The sequence below is a fragment of the Crotalus tigris genome, unplaced genomic scaffold (genome assembly GCF_016545835.1).
Source record: "Crotalus tigris isolate CLP2741 ecotype Arizona unplaced genomic scaffold, ASM1654583v1 scf7180000018477.2129921, whole genome shotgun sequence".
Taxonomy (NCBI): Eukaryota; Metazoa; Chordata; class Lepidosauria; order Squamata; family Viperidae; genus Crotalus; species Crotalus tigris.
The window spans coordinates 2,108,605-2,123,323 of record NW_024097029.1 but is presented as its reverse complement, the minus strand read 5'-3'; the positions used below and the strand labels follow the sequence as shown (position 1 = coordinate 2,123,323).

General features: G+C 43.0%; 1 long non-coding RNA gene across 1 annotated transcript; it reads left to right on the top strand.

Annotated features, from left to right (window-relative positions):
* Positions 1-238: 238 nt before the first annotated feature.
* On the top strand, positions 239-4,999 carry LOC120312283. Its single transcript, XR_005557843.1, has 3 exons — positions 239-459; positions 3,557-3,623; positions 4,941-4,999. It is a non-coding gene; the product is annotated as an uncharacterized LOC120312283 (long non-coding RNA).
* The last annotated feature ends 9,720 nt before the right edge of the window (positions 5,000-14,719 follow it).

Here is a 14,719-nt window from a genome sequence, read left to right as displayed (position 1 = left end):
GCATTTTCTGCAATGAAGCAGAAGTCGGTCCTGGCACTGTACCTATGAAAGTCCTACTCCGGCTTGCTGCACTCCCTTCCTACAATAGGAAGCAAAACCGCGTCGTTCTCACTGCAGTAGCCTGGGTGTATTTTTCCCCCCCTCCCCTCTCCCCCCCCCCTCAACTGTTACAGCCTCCCACTAGCTGGGTGACCTTTGAACTGCTTTCTCCTCGCCTCGCCGTCCCTCTGCAGGCAAAGCTGCTCTGCCCGTCTTTATTTGCATAAGGCTGGCGAAGGCCTGGCAGCCGCGCCGAGGGAGGAAGCGCCCAGGCGCTGCGATGCCCTTGGAATTTTGCGGATCTCCCGCGAGGCGAAGGAGCCGCAGGCCCGCAGGGGAGGGGAAAGGCCCGCGGGCTCCCCGACCGTCCAGCAGGGCAGCAACCTACGCCGACTCGGGTTCCCCCGGGTGGTTTCCAAGGTGACCGTCCAAAAAGTCAAACCTTTTATATTCACCTCCAGGGAGGGCAGAGACGGGGCACCAGCCTCGACCCCCTCGCTCTTGGCTGGTGTAAATGCCCGGGAGCCTTTTTTTTCTTTCTTTCAAATAAGCAGCTCTTTGGATGGCTTCGTTTCAAACGCGTTTGCGTTCGGTAGGATCTTCCTGGCATCGGCTGGCGTGGCGGCGGGGGGGGGGGGGAAGGAACAGGAGCAGTCCGAATGCAAAGGAAAACGCGTGGCTCTTTATTTTCACGTTCAGGGATTCAGGCCGTAATAGCACAGCAAAACTCTGTGAATCTGCATCGTACGCAACAGGATGCCCCGGAGAGGAGGAAACACCAAATGTGTTTCTGATTAATTGTGTCTAAACGTTGCATCTGGAACTGGGTACTTTATTGGGGGCGGGGTGGGGGAGTGGTAAGTGAGGTCGTTTATTCCCTGCTTTCTCCCATTTTGCTTCCGGCAAGAAATATCAGCCCTGTTCAAAGATTCTGCTCGCCTTCTCGAGCAGATGTTAAAAAATGAATCATTTTTACTTATTAAAATTGGGAAAGATAATTCTGAGGAGACCAGGTGCCAGAGTCTCTAATCTGCTAAACTTTTGTTTTGAGAAGGCTAATCTTTCAACAAGAAATATTTAAAAAAATAATAATAATAGAGGGCTCGTTTCACTGAAAATATGTGGGGGTCTTCCTTTCTCAAAGTTAAGAGGAATTGAGAAAATGATTAAGCAAAAGAAAAATATGGAGGAGGAAATAGAGGCACAGATTCTTTTGAATGGCCTCTGGGATGTATTGAATACAGTTTCATTAAGTGGTGTATCTATCCATCACCCCTTGTGAAATATTTCACAAAAGATGGTGTTTTAGAAAAATTCTGGGCAACTTAATTAACATTCCAGGGTATTCCATTTCTCATGTAAAATAAAAAAAAAGAACATCCAGTCATCGAAACCACATGCCATCCACTCAAAATAATGAGACTGACAAGACAGCAGCGTATTAGTTTTTTTTCTGTGTTAAAATAATTGGGTGTTTCAGATTGGCTACGGATGAATTAAAAGGTTTATAATGAACAACTGTGGATCTGTAATTCTCCTGGCCACAGGAGTGTTTTGTTTTTAATATTCTCCCTCCCCATTAAGACATTGCTACACTTACCACAATTTATTTGGCTAGCCATTCAACTCCAAAAAGCCACACCTTGCTGAATTCAGAAAATGCTAACAGCTCACAATGCTACAAACCCAAATCCCGAATTACAGTCCAAACATTCACATCCCCGAATAATTGGAACAAGATTTTTTTTTTTTAAAAGACTGACCTGTTCAAGTGGTTGCGTTTCCAATCCATGCACTTTCTGTCTAATAATTATGCACCCCAATGGGCTGTCATGTTGCAAGGGTGTGACGTGTTACCTGCTCTCCTGGTTCCAGTGGAATCTTCTTAAATTTCCCAGTCTGGCGTTTTATTGCTGGTACCATATGCTTTATTGTTCAGCGACAAGAGCCACCGCTTTGCACAAAGCCTCATTACCTAGTGCTCGCCTCCCGGCTTCAGCCTCTCTGACGCTGCTGGTTTGATCACATGGGAGTTTTGCCTGATAAATCTGGGCATACAACTGAATCCCCTGCTTCCCCCCCCCCCTTCTAATCAGCTAAGATCTTCTAGGAGGAAAGAACAACAAATGATACAGCTGCTTGAAGACATTTAAGCCACACAAATTAGGGGGAATTCTTTCCCAAACCACTGTCCCTGCCCATTACAAACCTTCTTTGCAACATCCCTTAAAAAGTACAGATTCATTAGAGATTTGAGAATGTGATTAATGCCTGCTTTGTCAAGGCTAATGACCCTATCACAGTATACTATCTTTATCCTGGAGGAAATCTCCAATTATTTTTGCTATTCAAGAAGAGAAAATAAAGTGCCTCACCAATGAACTTCTTATGGTACACATTTAAATTGCTGATATTGGAGAAAGATTCAGGATGCAGGCTTTTCTCAGAAGTAATCAAAGGGACTTAATGCTGCATAAACATAATTAGACAAAAGATTAAGGGAAACTTTACTTCCTAAATCAACAAAGTCACAATTTCCCCATTTTTTTTTTGTTATGGTAATACTTTGGATGAACTAAGTCCCAGTACTTAACTTTACAAAAAATATTAAAAGTAAAATTTAATTTGCTTATCTAGCAGTCATACATCAATAGGTATTTTTGTATATATGAATTATAGAAATGAAGTTTCTGTAAATTTTGTTTTTAAGATTCAGAAGTAAAGAAGTACTTTGTTTCAGGTTTTTAAAAATTATGTTATAGATATATTAGTGATTGGTTTGGAGGACCATATTTGACAAACACTCCTCAAAAGAAAATGTGACGGAGCAAATTTGGAAATATGACATCATCTTGAGGAAAAGCAAAAAAAACCATATTATCACAGAAAATTCGAAACCCCTAATTCTTCACAGTACTTAGAGGAATTATAAATATCAACAAAATGTATTTTCCTATCTGCAAAATTGGATTAATTTGTATTAAGTTATTTAGAATAAATGAAAATAATTGCATTTTAAAAGCAGATAAAGGACCTAGGCTTATGTCATTTACTTAATAACATATTGAAAAAACTTTTCTTATACCTTTCAGTGGATAACCTATTAACATAAATAATTGCTTATTGTTTATTATGTATATAAGTAAGCTTTGCCAGTGTACTTGATAGAAAGGATACTACTGAACTCAATTCATTCAAGATTGGACTTTAATAAAGGTGGCCATTAGAAATGCAGTTTTGAAGTCCATCATGGCAGAACTGAATAATGTGAGTAGGCCTGCCATGAGATAAACTTATGCTAAGGATTATATTCATGTTTAGATTATAAAGGAAAATATTTAAAAGGCTATCATTAAAAAGATTCTCCCTTACAGTAATCACAAAACATCTTACTAAATTTGATCTGGAAAATATCTGCGTTCCTTAATTCTCTAAGCAACAGAAATAAATCAATCTGTTGACAAATTTGCTTTACATTCCAATTCTAATTAGCATTTATTTTATACTTTTATTTTAGGTACTAATTGGTTTAATTTCTACCCTGCTGATGAATATATACTATGACTTTGAGCAGCTGGTTCATGGTGAGTATATATAAGGGCAGAGATTAATGAAGCTTTCTGTGTTAATGAGAAAAACCAAGATAAATTTTAACTTGTTTATGAAGAGCTTCTTTAGCTGCCATTAATATTTTTAAAGATGGATGATGTCTTTGGATATTACATACAGAAGTAGCTGCAAAACAAATGTGAAGCAAATGTAGAAAGATGCTAAAAATGAGAACAAGAAGTGAACATGTCATCTCAGCATCCTGAGGAAAAAGAATTGAGTATTGGATGGTGGATGGATAGGTCTCTCAAATAACTTAATAAAACTTAAGTTCAAATATGTCTTCTATTTATAAAAGTTTAAGGTTTAAATCAAGAAAACCTAAATGACCTAGCAGTGAAATATGGTCCAAGAAATGTATACAGTACTATGGTCCAACTTACATAAGGTCATCATTCTCTTGGACTTCAAATTGTAGTTAAATTCAAGATCCAGTGTTTTCCCAATGGCAAGAAATTCTCTATTGGAATTAGTCAGAAAAAGAAACCTAATCCTAAAGAGGATTAAGTATGGGACAAGAATGTAACCGGAGTAAACATGTCAGACAAGCACTCTCTAGTTCACATGAAGATAAACGGAAAGATAGGGAAAGTACATGCAGACTTGCAAGATCCTGTTTATTCATTTATTTGATTTTTCCCCCCCTCATCCAACCCTTATTACTTTATAAGTAACTCCAGGGAGTGACCTTACATAATACTCCTTCCAGCTCCCGTTTTCCTCACAACCACCACCACCATGTGAGGGGGGTTGGGCTGAGAGGGACCTGCCAAAAGTCACCCAGCTGGCTTTTATGCCTAAAGCAGGACTAGAACTCCCAATCTCCTGGTTTCTAACCAACAGCTTAACCACTACACCAAAGTAGCTTTCTGATACAAATAGTATTGATCTACATGACATTGGTTTCCTAGACTGCTCTATTTTGAAAGGCTGACACAAACTCATTGAAGATAAACTAAACAATAATAAGTTATGTGCCTTGAGTCAGAAATTGGCTAAAAAGAAGTAAGAGACAATATGGATAAAAATAGATTTTTTTAAAACAGATTTTATTGATTTTCTAATACAACATTCACATATTTGAAATAGATTTTATAATGGGGGAAAGTGGAATTCCTTTAGGAGTCCATTTTGGGAGTAGTATAGGCAAATTACTAGGTGATCCACAGTCAAGGATAAGCAAAAAAAATAGGTACATTAAAACAACAACAACCGACATGTACAAACAAGAAGAATATGAAGAGGAATGTGAAGATATTCTAAACTTAAAGTAGTGTTTCTCAACCTTGCAGCTTTAAGATGTATGGACTTCAACTCCCAGAATTCTCCAGCCAAGGTTGAGAAACTCCATTCTAAACCAGAGGTCGCCAACCTTTTGGGCACCAGGAACAGGTTCCACGGAGAAAGGTTTTTCCACGGACCGGAGGGTGAGTGGTTTTGTGTGCTAACTGCATCCCACGGATGGGGCTTTGCTTGTTTGTGTGGACTGGTTGCTGGCATGCCACAGCCCAGTACTGATCCACGGACTGGCGGTTGGGGACCCCTGTTCTAAAGGATAATTCCAAGTGGGCAAATACGAAACAAAAACGTGAATGAAAGTCAGACAAGGGGATCTAGCATTTCCTTCTTCTACCAGTAGCATCCTCTGAGTGCAGTTCTCAGGTTCCTGCCAATGGAAAGGGAAGATGTCAGAGACCATTTCTCTCCACTGACCCATCTCCTGAAACCCCCTAGGACCAGCTCTCCTAGATCTGAGGAATCTTAGAGCTGGAAACAAAACAACTGAGGAGGGAATTAAAAGATCTTTTCAGAATGATGGACTAGGTGGATAAAGCGGACAGAAATTTTTATTTCTCTCTCATAAAACTCAAGGTCAAGGTCAGCAAGCCTGCTTCTAGGTAGAAACACTTCATGTTACCAGTCAAAAGTTCTTGCACAGCTATTCTGTATTTCCCTCTTTGACATATAATGTTTGGGAAAATTTTCCTCTTTGGCATATAATGTTTGAGGATGGAGGAACGAGTAAAAAAACAAACAAGAGTTACTAAGGCAACAATAAATTCTTCCCCATAACCAACTTATATGCAATCTACCAGTCCTTCATTTGCTTTCCCTGCTGGCAATCTCTCTGTCTTTCTCTATAGGCAACACACACACACACACACACACACACACACACAAATACACATTTATATTTATTGAGTAATATATGTAGATAAATATAGATATTGTATACACACACACACATACTGTATATATACAGATGTATATATATGTGTTTGTGTTTGTGTGTATATGTATAAATATATGTGTGTGTATAATTTTGTGCCTTTATAAATTTAAAGATTTTAATAGTAATATTAATACTTGTCAGTATATAATTGTTTTTATCTTTGTACACTGTCCCAGGTCACCTGTCAGTGAGATGAGCAACTATATAAATATGACTAAATAAATAAATAAATAAATAAATAAATGGTTGGCTGGCTGGCTGGAGATATTAGAGACCGTGTTGGTGAATCCCCCCAGCCTAGTTTCTCTCGCCTTCCATCCACTATGACAGTGATGGTGAACCTTTTAGACACTGAGTGCCCAAAAACCAGCCCATCCCCTGGCCCGGTCCCTCCTCCTGCCCGGCCGCAGGGCCACCTACTGCCTCCATGGTCCACCACAGCAGATCACCCAGGCGGCCCTGCAGCGCCATGTTGGCCACGCCCACCACCTGCACACCGCAGTATCATCTGCGCGTGACAATGCACGAGGGCGGAGTCTTGTCTCTGCTGCCTAGCTGCCATGTCCTTGGCTGCGCTGCTCTGTGCGGGCCATGCCCGGAGGTGACTCTCCTCCAGGAGGGCTGCTGGTGAGGAGGGGGCCACAGGGGAAGGCGGGGCTGGGGCAACGGCGCACATGCCCACAGAGACGGCTCTGAGTGCCACCTCTGGCACGCATGCCATGGGTTCCCCACCACTGCACTATGACGAAACACTGGAAGAACATCCTCCAATCAAACTCCTTAACTTGGAAGGATGCTGGGATTGGAGGAAAGGGCAGGTTTTGAAAGATAGCTATGCTAGCAGATTTAGTGCAAGGGATTTACATTGGTGAATTCAAAGAGGCAGAGTAAGCCCGTGACTAAAAAGAGTCTGGGAATCAATTTTAGTTTGGCATATGTGTTTTTCCCACTTGTATTCAAGGGAAGCCTGATCACCTTCTATATCCAAAAGGATTATCAATTCTAGATATCAATTCCAGAAGAGCAGTGAAATCACATTCAAAAACTATATGTTGATACAGGTGTCCAATCTGGCAACTAGCTTGGAGGCATAGTGGATATGGGGAAGGAGCCAGTTGATTAAAAAAAAAAAAAGACTTTTCCAGTGTTCAAGAAGAGAAGGGGTCATGTGCATCCCAGCATAACGTGGTCAGTAACTGCTAGGCTGATATCACTCCTTAAGAGTCACCTGACTGTGATATTAATCAAATGGTCTGTGACACATATCAGATTGCATCCATAAAACTCCCATGCATTTTGGCTAGCTTAAAGTAGAACAATGTATTTGTACTTTAACAATGGAACGGCCAAGTATTATTTTAAGCTTCCTCAGATATGGATTGTGAATGAGTTGCAGGAAACATCATGAGTTTATGGCAGGAAATTGGTTTCCTGGCATGTTTGTGCCATGTTTTAATGCAAGAGGGAAAGAGGACTGGGTTTCATGTACAGTTCTGTGGATTAGGCACAAAACAACTGCACCATAAAAGCATTATTTGAAGGTACCCTAGTGAAGGTCCATAAAAAAAATGAAGATCAGCATGTCTTAAACGTATGAAGTTTGCCATTTCAAAAATGGGAGTGGATGCAAGCTAAAAAGGTTGGGAGACATCTGCTGAAAGATTAAATCAGTGTTTCCCAAACTTGACAATTTTAAGGCATGAGGACTTCAACTCCCAGAATTCCACATGCCTTAAAATTGTCAAGTTTGGGAAACACTGTAAATGAAAGAAAATGTGAATACATTTTCAAGCAGTTCTTTCAAGCAGTTATTAAGTAGCCAGTTCATTATTTCAGTTCCTTGTTTTGAAGGTGTTTCATGAATGCATTTCTCTTCCAGTAACAAATTACAGATGTGTGCAAAACATGTAAACCAGAGACGCATCATTGGGAAACCACGCCCATCCCATTGCCGGCAATGGCGAAAAAGCTCTGATACGTTGCGCAATGTCATGTGACGTCACGAGTTTGACATGTCTGATGTAAACCAATGAGTTGAAATATTCTTCTACCCTCCACTCCACATATCCTTACCTCCCTCAATCCATCTGCAAAAGAAATCCAGTATATGAGTGGTCATTGCTTAGACCTGTCCTGAAATGAATGTCTTACGAGGCTCGTTTGGCCTTCTTGTATCTGTCAAAAAACAATGCTGTGGATGCTCAGGTTTTCTGAAGCGTCAAGCTGGGAAGGGAGCCAGTTAATGAAAAATTGTGAGTTAGTTGACTGAAAGGCCCAGTCAGCTCACCTTGATTGCCAATTCACTCAGCTTCCTCCATCCAGCTGCCCAGCACATCTTATTAAGTGAAGGAAAGCCATCACAGCCTCCCATAGTTGTGATAGCCAAGAATAGTTTCATTCCCTCCAACCAGCAGTTGTAGCACAAAAAGTGGAAAGGGGTGGACAAATCTGGAAGCCATAGCATCACCCAATAGTCCTCGACTTACAACAATTCATTTAGCGACCATTCAAGGTTACAACAGCCCTGGAAAAAAGTAACTTATGTCCGTTTTTCACACTTAACGACTGTGGCAGCATCCCCATGGTCATGTGATCAGAATTCAGATGCTTGGCAACTGACTCATATTTATGACGGTTTCAGTGATTCCAGGATTATGTGATCACCTTTTGCAACCTGACAAGCAAAGTCAATGGGGAAGCCAGATTCACGTAACGTTCATGTTGCTAATTTAACAACTCCAATGATTCCCTTAAGAAAGGTCGTAAAATGGGACAAAATTCACTTAACAAATGTCTCCCTTAGCAACATAAAATGTGGCTCAATTGTGGCCATAAATTAAAGACTACCTGTAATAGGCCGGCCATTAAACAAAAGTAGGTTTGTCCTGATTTCTTCAAAAAGCAATCCACAAAGACCAGTGCTAAAACAGAAGAGGGGAGCCCTTGTAATTCTCCAAATAACCCTGGAGTAAAACTCCCAGAATCCACCACCATTTGCCCTAATTATTCTAACGGGGACTGCTAGAAATTGTCATTTAGTAGCTGGAGAATCACAACTCAAGGGCTAAACAAGATCCCCATCCTTGCAAGGAGGAAACCCCAGTTTTAATCCCTGGCAACACTTTTTTTTTAAACAAAATATTTTTTATTAATTCTTTTTACATAACCACCTTAATATTTGGTAAACATTGTGTTGTCTGGGTTTAATCCCTGGCAACTCTAGTAAGATTGGGAACCCTCCGGTCTGATAACAGAATTGCTGTTGGGATAGCAGGATAAATGATCAGACTTTGTGTAAGGCGGCTTCCTAGGTCTGAATGGTCTTATAGTACTATGATGGTATTCCTACAGACATCTGCCACTAGTAATCACAGTCAATGTGAATGCACTATTTGGAAGAAGCATCGCAATACAAAAATTGTGCTAAGTATGCTACAAAGCATTGTCCGGAAAGGCAGGTAAAATTCAATTAGATTGTCATAAATACTCAGTTTTGTGCACAGCACACAGGAAAGTCCAATAAATTCAGTGTGATAAAATCTAGAAAGACTTCTCTGTATTGCTATGCAAGTCTTTCTAATGTGGCCTGTTCCTTATCATTTAATTTTAGATAGATAATTTTAGATAGAAAACAATGTGCAACAGCTGAAGACACGTACCCGGACACTGCCTAGTGGTAATAATAAATGCCACTGGGGAGCAAGAATAGTTGCAGATTCTGTTTATGAAGTCACAGCTGATTCATTGTTTTAGCTGTGTCACTACTGTGCAAAATAATTAGGGCGTAATGCCCCCATCTGCTGTATACCATATTTCATCCTGGCACATTGGCATCTATATTCTTCTCTTGCATCAAATTGCTGCAAAGGATATCACTTCAGGAATTGGCTTCTCCTTGTCATGATGCACAAGTGATAAGTAACTTCAAGAGGAGCTGTTTCTCTGGTAAGAAGGCAATAGCAAAAGGCTGTAACTCTCAGCATTCATCAATTTACAGGATTTAAGCAGAGAACATACCCATTTGTCACATTCAGTGACAGAGCTGCGTATATCTTTGCAGTGTTACCGTTTACATATTTCACATTGGTTTTTTTTTGGGGGGGGGGCGTTCTCCCTTCTCTTTTAGGCTATGTTTTCAAGAGGGGTTGTCCTAAACAGGGAATGCAGTTAAGTTGCTAAAGAAGAAATTAGCTTCTTGCCATCTTTATGCTAGCCCTGCTTTTTGTGCCTTGATTGAAAAAAAAGGCAGTGTGCCAGCCTCTCACCACTGGTACAATGCAGAAAGCAGAATGCTATTCCCTTTATTCCATTAAGCAACTGGACTTTGTTTGTGTGTGTCTTGCTTCTCAGGGGCCTACTCACAAGGGCAGTTGAATGTTTCCACCTCCCCCCCCCCAACATTAAGGATTCCTTTTGCATACTAAAGCCATCCTTGTTTTGGCTATGATGTTCAAGCGCTGTTTATCTTGGCGCTGTTATGCTGTAATCTCGTCCTTTTTTAACTGTGTGCACTTTGATGTTATCTTTAGAATCCAGAATCCAGGGACGTGGTTCCCATTCGCTTCTGCCTGCCCAGAGAGTGAGCACAGAACCCATCTCCGATCAGAAGATGGGAGTGCTAGTCCTGATGTGATATCAGAGTTTCTGAAAGGGAGTATCCGGAGACTGAAAAGTTCTTCCAGATAGAAAGCCTGTCTGATCACCCAAGAATATCCACTGCTGTTTACTCTAGGCCAATCTAAAAACATTAGTTGGATTACAGTGGGGTAAAATCCTACAAACAGTGGGAAGTGATCTGCTCAGAGATATCAGATTTCTCCTCTGAGCTCTGAGTTTTCCAAGGGTTATAGGAATGAGGTTATATTTTTAATCAATTGTCCAACTGAATAAATGTATATATTTGTCCCAGGGAAGGAAGGAAGGAAGGAAGGAAGGAAGGAAGGAAGGAAGGAAGGAAGGAAGGAAGGAAGGAAGGAAGGAAGGAAGGGAGTTTTTTTGGTTACTTACCTGAGGATAAGAAAAACAGATTGGAAAAAAACATGGTTGTAAACCAATTAAATACAGTTTAGGGCAGTTAATGCATAAATTTTTGTAATAGCAATAAAAGACATTACAAGTAGGATTATGATTTAATAAAGTAGGTTTGATTAAATCTTGATCCGGATAGAATACCTCATCAGGGCCTTTATGTCTTCTTCGTGTCTTGAATCAGGAGGTACATTTTATTTCCTGTCAACATTTCACAATCCCATTTCTAGTTTTGGGCCCCAGGCAATAGAACAAGAAATAACACCTTTGTAAGCTTTGTCCAGGTTTATAGGCCCCTTCTCCCCACTATAAAACTGCTTTCCCCTCAATATTAGAACTGACATTAGATTATCTTAATGTAATTGTAAGATTCCCTCCTTCAACGAAGCCCCCAAGGAATTGCAACAGAAGTTTCAAGATCATGAGCAATACTCCTCAGGCGATTCCTGGATTTTTCCAACAATTGCTTAAATGTGTTTTCAGAAATATTGACAAACTTTAATTAGAGTTTCTTTTGTTTCTGAGAAGTTTTGACAACACATATAGTGTGAATGAAGTAATAATTCACTTTTGATTACATTCCGAATGTCATAATTTAAACAAGGACGTTAAAAAAGTGCCTGTTAATTTGTGGCATTGACTTTGGTAAAACATAAATAGGATTCTTGCACTGGAGCACCAATTTTTTCAATAGTGGTTAAGCCACCAGGCTAGAATCCAGGAGACTGTAAATTCTAATCCCATTTTAGGCGTGGAAACCAACTGGGTGACTTCGAAGCAGTCGTTCTCCCTCACTTCACATGGTTGTCGTTGTGGGGAAAATAGGAGAAAGAAGTTGTTTGTAAAAATAACACAGATGGTGTAAAAGAATATATAATCCCCCCAAACTCTCACGATACCCGTTGATTTTATGAAATGTTGACCATGTGTCGGGCCGCCTACCCTGAATGCAGCAGCAGACATCCGCCCGGAACAACTTATAGCCGGCCCGCCATGTAAACGGACAGCCGAGCGCGCCGGGGAAGCCAACAATCTGTCTTACGGAGTGACAGCCGGCCGGTGGGTGCACATGCGCAGACGCCAGGGACTGTTGGAGATCAACGGGGCATGCGCGGCTGGAGGAGACCGCGGACGCATTACCAGACATTGTTAGGAACTACTGAAGAGTCGCGAATCGTCGGGAAACGGCTGGGGCGTCGGGAAGCGGCCGGGGCGTCGGGAAACGTTTAGGTCAGGATGACGAAGCAACATTTGGGACGTTGGGTGTATGGGCGGTGATAGGGGGTGTGGTTTAGGCGCGGGTTCAGTAATTGTATAAAAAGGGAATGGGTGTATACATCGTCAGTGCTGACTTTATTCCGTTTGTTCGTGCATAATAAACTGGGTGTTCTCCGTTCCTGGCGAGGTGCTTCTTTTATTGGAGTGGGTGCCAAAGACGGGGTGACAGTAAGTCAGCACTCCCTCAGGGACGGTTGCCGGACTATTTGGTGCCATGGCCGAAGGGGTGCAAGGTGCCGAAGCAATGGAAGATATTCCGGAGCAAGAGGGGGATCCCGGGTCGCCTGTGGACCCTGGGGCAACGCTGGAAGGTCCGGTCGTTCGTCCGAAGGAGAGGGGTATTCCGCCCATGCTGGGTGTGGATCCTGGGCTGAAGCAGCAGCCGGCATTAACGGAGACTGTGGACTGGGGGTTAAGTTCTACACTTCAGCGTGTGGAAACTGAAGGGCGGTTTGTAACGACGGACAAAGGTCTTGCTGAAGGATGGAGGGAGAGGAGAGCGGTTAGCGGCGAAGAGGGTGATTGGAGCTACTCCACAACCCCGGGGCAGTATACCCTTGACGCGTTAAAGGCTAGGTTTGGAGAACCAGGATTCCTACCAAGACAGGGAGCAATCCCACGCCGTCCCACTGACTCACCTGGATTCCGTTTGGCTAGTCCACTATTGAGGGGGCCAGCAGTACAGTTGGACCGTGGGGGGCACGGAGCTGCAAGGTTAGGAACCATGGCTGCTACTCAGGGCACTCCAGCCTTCTTGCCTTTGGGACCCGGGGATCTTGGCCAGCGCACTAACATCGCAGACGGGCAGCATGGAGGCCAACCTGTAGCGTGGCCCACAGGGATACCATGGACCCCTCCACCGATTGGAATTACTTTTGATGGAGATCCGGACAAGTTGGCTATGTTTTTGGGACATGTGCTAAATCATCTAGATCGTTTCGCAGCCCATTATTCCTCCCAATGGGCGATAGTGGTGGCGGTAACGGCCAGTTTACAAGGCGAAGCAGCTTCCTGGGCGGCTGATCTCTTTGGGGACCATGCTAGTGAATTGGCCGACATAGGTTCCTTTTTGGATGCCTTGAGGATTAGGTTCGAAGACTCCACCAGAGCTCAGAGAGCGGAAGCTGAAATAGTGACACTGAGGCAGGGAGGGAGACCGGTGAGGGAATTCATTAAAGAATTTCAGCGGGTGGCGGGTCGGTTGCGGTCCTGGCCAGAGAAATTACTGGTACATTATTTCAGGCAGGGCTTGGATGTAGAACTCCGCCAGGCTTGTTTGGTAAGAGGAGTGCCCTCCCGTTTACCCGAATGGTATAAGACTGTAACCGAACTCCATGCAGGACTACAAGAATTGGCGCCAAGAGCATCCGCCCTACTTCCGGCATCCGTTCCGCAAGCGGCAAATAAACCAAGGGCGTTAGGCGTACCAGTTCAAACAGTTCCACCTGGGGCGTCCAGGGGGACTTTCCGATGTTATAGGTGTAACAAACCGGGTCACAGGGTGGCTCAGTGCCCGATCCCACCTAGACAGGGTTTGAGTTCGGGACAGTCCACCCTGGAGACAAGAAGACAAACCATCACCCCGTTCCGAGGGAAGGATCAGACAAAGGCGGTACAAGATGAAAGTAGCATCCCATATAGGTCTACACCGGTAGTGCCGGGTGCCACATCGGAGGTAGTGCCTGAGACGTATGGCCAGGATGACCCGGAACAAGACCCCATGGTATGTACGCCGGTGGTACCGTTTAATATATCGATACGTCTGACGAATTGTAGATCGGGACAATATAAAAACTGTAAGGCTTTAATAGATTCGGGTTGTACTCGATGTTTGATTAGTCGGAAATTAGCAAATATGTTGGAGCTTAGATTGGTCAACCTATCTCGACCTATTAATTTTGAACAAGTGGATGGTTCTTTATTAGGGGGGGCGCCGGTATGTCAGGTAACCGAGCCGGTCCGATTGGAGATGGGGGAGCATTGGGAGTTGCTCCGTTTCATTGTAATTCCCTCAATGATTGAGGAAGTGATTCTAGGGCTGGCTTGGCTTGACAAATGGCAGCCGGTGATTTGGTGGGCAGATGGGTATCGTCGTATGAGGTTGGTAACAGGTCCCCGGGCTCCAGGTAATGGCAAAAAGAAGCCACAGAAACAATCACCCCTTAGGGAAACACAACACACGGAAAGAAGTAAGGTAGCAGTGGAAGCTACCGGGACGGCACGGCTATTCCCTGTGGAGTATGACGATCTAAAGGAGGTATTCAGCGAACGGGAGTGTGATACGTTGCCACCACACCGTTCCACGGACTGTGCAATAGACATCATACCGGGGGCGAAGCTGCCAAAGCCCCGGATGTATCCCATGTCACCTAAGGAGTTGGTGGAACTAAGGAAGTATATTGATACTAACCTGGAACGGGGGTTTATAGAGCCGGCCCGATCGAGAATAGCGGCCCCAGTGATATTCCAAGGGAAAAAGGATGGTGGGTTGCGGTTGTGTGTGGATTTCAGGGGGTTAAATGCGGTGAGCAC